Consider the following 6000-nt stretch of genomic DNA (forward strand, 5'->3'; position numbering starts at 1 on the left):
CTGTCAGTGTGTAGAGTCCTGTCAGTGTGTAGAGTCCTGTCAGTGTGTAGAGTCCTGTCAGTGTGTGGAGTACTGTCATAGTGTAGAGTCCTGTCAGTGTGTTGAGTCCTGTCAGTGTGTAGAATCCTGTCAGTGTGTAGAATCCTGTCAGTGTGTAGAGTCCTGTCAGTGTGTAGAGTCCTGTCAGTGTGTAGAATCCTGTCAGTGTGTAGAGTACTGTCAGTGTGTAGAATCCTGTCAGTGTGTGGAGTCCTGTTAGTGTGTCAGTGTGTAGAATCCTGTCAGTGTGTAGAGTCCTGTCAGTGTGTAGAGTCCTGTCAGTGTGTAGAATCCTGTCAGTGTGTAGAGTACTGTCAGTGTGTTGAGTCCTGTCAGTGTGTAGAGTCCTGGCAGTGTGTAGAGTCCTGTCAGTGTGTTGAGTCCTGTCAGTGTGTAGAATCCTGTCAGTGTGTAGAGTCCTGTCAGTGTGTAGAGTACTGTCAGTGCGTTGAGTCCTGTCAGTGTGTAGAGTCCTGTCAGTGTGTAGAGTCCTGTCAGTGTGTTGAGTCCTGTCAGTGTGTAGAATCATGTCAGTGTGTAGAGTCCTGTCAGTGTGTAGAGTCCTGTCAGTGTGTAGAATCCTGTCAGTGTGTCAGTGTGTAAAATCCTGTCAGTGTGTAGAGTCCTGTCAGTGTGTAGAGTCCTGTCAGTGTGTAGAGTCCTGTCAGTGTGTTGAGTCCTGTCAGTGTGTAGAATCGTGTCAGTGTGTAGAGTCCTGTCAGTATGTTGAGTCCTGTCAGTGTGTAGAATCCTGTCAGTGTGTAGAGTCCTGTCAGTGTGTAGAGTGCTGTCAGTGTGTTGAGTCCTGTCAGTGTGTAGAGTCCTGTCAGTGTGTAGAGTCCTGTCAGTGTGTAGAATCCTGTCAGTGTGTGGAGTCCTGTCAATGTGTTGAGTCCTGTCAGTGTGTGGAGTACTGTCAATGTGTCAGTGTGTAGAGTCCTGTCAGTGTGTAGAGTCCTGTCAGTGTGTGGAGTACTGTCAATGTGTAGAGTCCTGTCAGTGTGTTGAGTCCTGTCAGTGTGTAGAATCCTGTCAGTGTGTAGAATCCTGTCAGTGTGTAGAGTCCTGTCAGTGTGTAGAGTCCTGTCAGTGTGTAGAATCCTGTCAGTGTGTAGAGTCCTGTCAGTGTGTAGAATCCTGTCAGTGTGTGGAGTCCTGTCAGTGTGTCAGTGTGTAGAATCCTGTCAGTGTGTAGAGTCCTGTCAGTGTGTAGAGTCCTGTCAGTGTGTAGGATCCTGTCAGTGTGTAGAGTCCTGTCAGTGTGTAGAGTCCTGTCAGTGTGTAGAATCCTGTCAGTGTGTAGAGTCCTGTCATTGTGTCAGTGTGTAGAATCCTGTCAGTGTGTAGAGTCCTGTCAGTGTGTGGAGTACTGTCAATGTGTAGAGTCCTGTCAGTGTGTTGAGTCCTGTCAGTGTGTAGAATCCTGTCAGTGTGTAGAATCCTGTCAGTGTGTGGAGTCCTGTCAGTGTGTCAGTGTGTAGAATCCTGTCAGTGTGTAGAGTCCTGTCAGTGTGTAGAGTCCTGTCAGTGTGTAGAATCCTGTCAGTGTGTGGAGTCCTGTCAGTGTGTCAGTGTGTAGAATCCTGTCAGTGTGTAGAGTCCTGTCAGTGTGTAGAGTCCTGTCAGTGTGTAGAGTCCTGTCAGTGTGTTGAGTCCTGTCAGTGTGTAGAATCCTGTCAGTGTGTAGAGTCCTGTCAGTGTGTAGAGTCCTGTCAGTGTGTAGAATCCTGTCAGTGTGTAGAGTACTGTCAGTGTGTTGAGTCCTGTCAGTGTGTAGAGTCCTGGCAGTGTGTAGAGTCCTGTCAGTGTGTTGAGTCCTGTCAGTGTGTAGAATCCTGTCAGTGTGTAGAGTCCTGTCAGTGTGTAGAGTACTGTCAGTGCGTTGAGTCCTGTCAGTGTGTAGAGTCCTGTCAGTGTGTTGAGTCCTGTCAGTGTGTAGAATCCTGTCAGTGTGTAGAGTCCTGTCAGTGTGTAGAGTCCTGTCAGTGTGTAGAATCCTGTCAGTGTGTCAGTGTGTAGAATCCTGTCAGTGTGTAGAGTCCTGTCAGTGTGTAGAGTCCTGTCAGTGTGTAGAGTCCTGTCAGTGTGTTGAGTCCTGTCAGTGTGTAGAATCCTGTCAGTGTGTAGAGTCCTGTCAGTATGTTGAGTCCTGTCAGTGTGTAGAATCCTGTCAGTGTGTAGAGTCCTGTCAGTGTGTAGAGTGCTGTCAGTGTGTTGAGTCCTGTCAGTGTGTAGAGTCCTGTCAGTGTGTAGAGTCCTGTCAGTGTGTAGAATCCTGTCAGTGTGTGGAGTCCTGTCAGTGTGTCAGTGTGTAGAATCCTGTCAGTGTGTAGAATCCTGTCAGTGTGTAGAGTCCTGTCAGTGTGTGGAGTACTGTCAATGTGTAGAGTCCTGTCAGTGTGTAGAATCCTGTCAGTGTGTAGAGTACTGTCAGTGTGTTGAGTCCTGTCAGTGTGTAGAGTCCTGGCAGTGTGTAGAGTCCTGTCAGTGTGTTGAGTCCTGTCAGTGTGTAGAATCCTGTCAGTGTGTAGAGTCCTGTCAGTGTGTAGAGTACTGTCAGTGCATTGAGTCCTGTCAGTGTGTAGAGTCCTGTCAGTGTGTAGAATCCTGTCAGTGTGTAGAGTCCTGTCAGTGTGTAGAGTCCTGTCAGTGTGTAGAATCCTGTCAGTGTGTAGAGTCCTGTCAGTGTGTCAGTGTGTAGAATCCTGTCAGTGTGTAGAGTCCTGTCAGTGTGTAGAGTCCTGTCAGTGTGTAGAGTCCTGTCAGTGTGTAGAGTCCTGTCAGTGTGTTGAGTCCTGTCAGTGTGTAGAATCCTGTCAGTGTGTAGAATCCTGTCAGTGTGTGGAGTCCTGTCAGTGTGTCAGTGTGTAGAATCCTGTCAGTGTGTAGAGTCCTGTCAGTGTGTAGAGTCCTGTCAGTGTGTAGAGTCCTGTCAGTGTGTTGAGTCCTGTCAGTGTGTAGAATCCTGTCAGTGTGTAGAGTCCTGTCAGTGTGTTGAGTCCTGTCAGTGTGTAGAATCCTGTCAGTGTGTAGAGTCCTGTCAGTGTGTAGAGTACTGGCAGTGCGTTGAGTCCTGTCAGTGTGTAGAGTCCTGTCAGTGTGTAGAGTCCTGTCAGTGTGTTGAGTACTATCAGTGTGTAGAATCCTGTCAGTGTGTAGAGTCCTATCAGTGTGTAGAGTCCTGTCAGTGTGTAGAATCCTGTCAGTGTGTCAGTGTGTAGAATCCTGTCAGTGTGTAGAGTCCTGTCAGTGTGTAGAGTCCTGTCAGTGTGTAGAGTCCTGTCAGTGTGTTGAGTCCTGTCAGTGTGTAGAATCCTGTCAGTGTGTAGAGTCCTGTCAGTGTGTTGAGTCCTGTCAGTGTGTAGAATCCTGTCAGTGTGTAGAGTCCTGTCAGTGTGTAGAGTGCTGTCAGTGTGTTGAGTCCTGTCAGTGTGTAGAGTCCTGTCAGTGTGTAGAGTCCTGTCAGTGTGTAGAATCCTGTCAGTGTGTGGAGTCCTGTCAATGTGTAGAGTCCTGTCAGTGTGTGGAGTCCTGTCAATGTGTAGAGTCCTGTCAGTGTGTGGAGTCCTGTCAATGTGTAGAGTCCTGTCAGTGTGTTGAGTCCTGTCAGTGTGTAGAATCCTGTCAGTGTGTAGAATCCTGTCAGTGTGTAGAGTCCTGTCAGTGTGTAGAGTCCTGTCAGTGTGTAGAATCCTGTCAGTGTGTAGAGTCCTGTCAGTGTGTAGAATCCTGTCAGTGTGTGGAGTCCTGTTAGTGTGTCAGTGTGTAGAATCCTGTCAGTGTGTAGAGACCTGTCAGTGTGTAGAGTCCTGTCAGTGTGTAGAATCCTGTCAGTGTGTAAAGTCCTGTCAGTGTGTTGAGTCCTGTCAGTGTGTAGAGTCCTGGCAGTGTGTAGAGTCCTGTCAGTGTGTTGAGTCCTGTCAGTGTGTAGAGTCCTGTCAGTGTGTAGAGTCCTGTCAGTGTGTAGAGTACTGTCAGTGTGTTGAGTCCTGTCAGTGTGTAGAGTCCTGTCAGTGTGTAGAGTCCTGTCAGTGTGTTGAGTCCTGTCAGTGTGTAGAATCCTGTCAGTGTGTAGAGTCCTGTCAGTGTGTAGAATCCTGTCAGTGTGTAGAGTCCTGTCAGTGTGTTGAGTCCTGTCAGTGTGTAGAATCCTGTCAGTGTGTAGAGTCCTGTCAGTGTGTAGAGTGCTGTCAGTGTGTTGAGTCCTGTCAGTGTGTAGAGTCCTGTCAGTGTGTAGAGTCCTGTCAGTGTGTAGAATCCTGTCAGTGTGTGGAGTCCTGTCAATGTGTAGAGTCCTGTCAGTGTGTGGAGTCCTGTCAATGTGTAGAGTCCTGTCAGTGTGTGGAGTCCTGTCAGTGTGTTGAGTCCTGTCAGTGTGTAGAGTCCTGTCAGTGTGTCAGTGTGTAGAGTCCTGTCAGTGTGTAGAGTCCTGTCAGTGTGTGGAGTACTGTCAATGTGTAGAGTCCTGTCAGTGTGAAGAGTGCTGTCAGTGTGTTGAGTCCTGTCAGTGTGTAGAGTCCTGTCAGTGTGTAGAGTCCTGTCAGTGTGTAGAATCCTGTCAGTGTGTGGAGTCCTGTCAATGTGTAGAGTCCTGTCAGTGTGTGGAGTCCTGTCAATGTGTAGAGTCCTGTCAGTGTGTGGAGTCCTGTCAGTGTGTAGAGTCCTGTCAGTGTGTGGAGTACTGTCAATGTGTAGAGTCCTGTCAGTGTGTTGAGTCCTGTCAGTGTGTAGAATCCTGTCAGTGTGTAGAATCCTGTCAGTGTGTAGAGTTGTGTCAGTGTGTAGAGTCCTGTCAGTGTGTAGAATCCTGTCAGTGTGTGGAGTCCTGTCAGTGTGTCAGTGTGTAGAATCCTGTCAGTGTGTAGAGTCCTGTCAGTGTGTAGAGTCCTGTCAGTGTGTAGAATCCTGTCAGTGTGTAGAGTCCTGTCAGTGTGTAGAGTCCTGTCAGTGTGTAGAATCCTGTCAGTGTGTAGAGTCCTGTCAGTGTGTCAGTGTGTAGAATCCTGTCAGTGTGTAGAGTCCTGTCAGTGTGTAGAGTCCTGTCAGTGTGTAGAGTCCTGTCAGTGTGTAGAGTCCTGTCAGTGTGTTGAGTCCTGTCAGTGTGTAGAATCCTGTCAGTGTGTAGAGTCCTGTCAGTGTGTAGAGTCCTGTCAGTGTGTTGAGTCCTGTCAGTGTGTAGAATCCTGTCAGTGTGTAGAGTCCTGTCAGTGTGTTGAGTCCTGTGAGTGTGTAGAATCCTGTCAGTGTGTAGAGTCCTGTCAGTGTGTAGAGTACTGGCAGTGCGTTGAGTCCTGTCAGTGTGTAGAGTCCTGTCAGTGTGTAGAGTCCTGTCAGTGTGTTGAGTACTATCAGTGTGTAGAATCCTGTCAGTGTGTAGAGTCCTGTCAGTGTGTAGAGTCCTGTCAGTGTGTAGAATCCTGTCAGTGTGTCAGTGTGTAGAATCCTGTCAGTGTGTAGAGTCCTGTCAGTGTGTAGAGTCCTGTCAGTGTGTAGAGTCCTGTCAGTGTGTTGAGTCCTGTCAGTGTGTAGAATCCTGTCAGTGTGTAGAGTCCTGTCAGTGTGTTGAGTCCTGTCAGTGTGTAGAATCCTGTCAGTGTGTAGAGTCCTGTCAGTGTGTAGAGTGCTGTCAGTGTGTTGAGTCCTGTCAGTGTGTAGAGTCCTGTCAGTGTGTAGAGTCCTGTCAGTGTGTAGAATCCTGTCAGTGTGTGGAGTCCTGTCAATGTGTAGAGTCCTGTCAGTGTGTAGAGTCCTGTCAGTGTGTAGAATCCTGTCAGTGTGTAGAGTCCTGTCAGTGTGTTGAGTCCTGTCAGTGTGTAGAATCCTGTCAGTGTGTAGAGTCCTGTCAGTGTGTAGAATCCTGTCAGTGTGTAGAGTCCTGTCAGTGTGTAGAATCCTGTCAGTGTGTGGAGTCCTGTCAGTGTGTCAGTGTGTAGAATCCTGTCAATGTGTAGAGTCCTGTCA

Source organism: Salmo salar, chromosome 11 (genome assembly GCF_965601325.2).
Source record: "Salmo salar chromosome 11, fSalSal1, whole genome shotgun sequence".
Classification (NCBI taxonomy): Eukaryota; Metazoa; Chordata; class Actinopteri; order Salmoniformes; family Salmonidae; genus Salmo; species Salmo salar.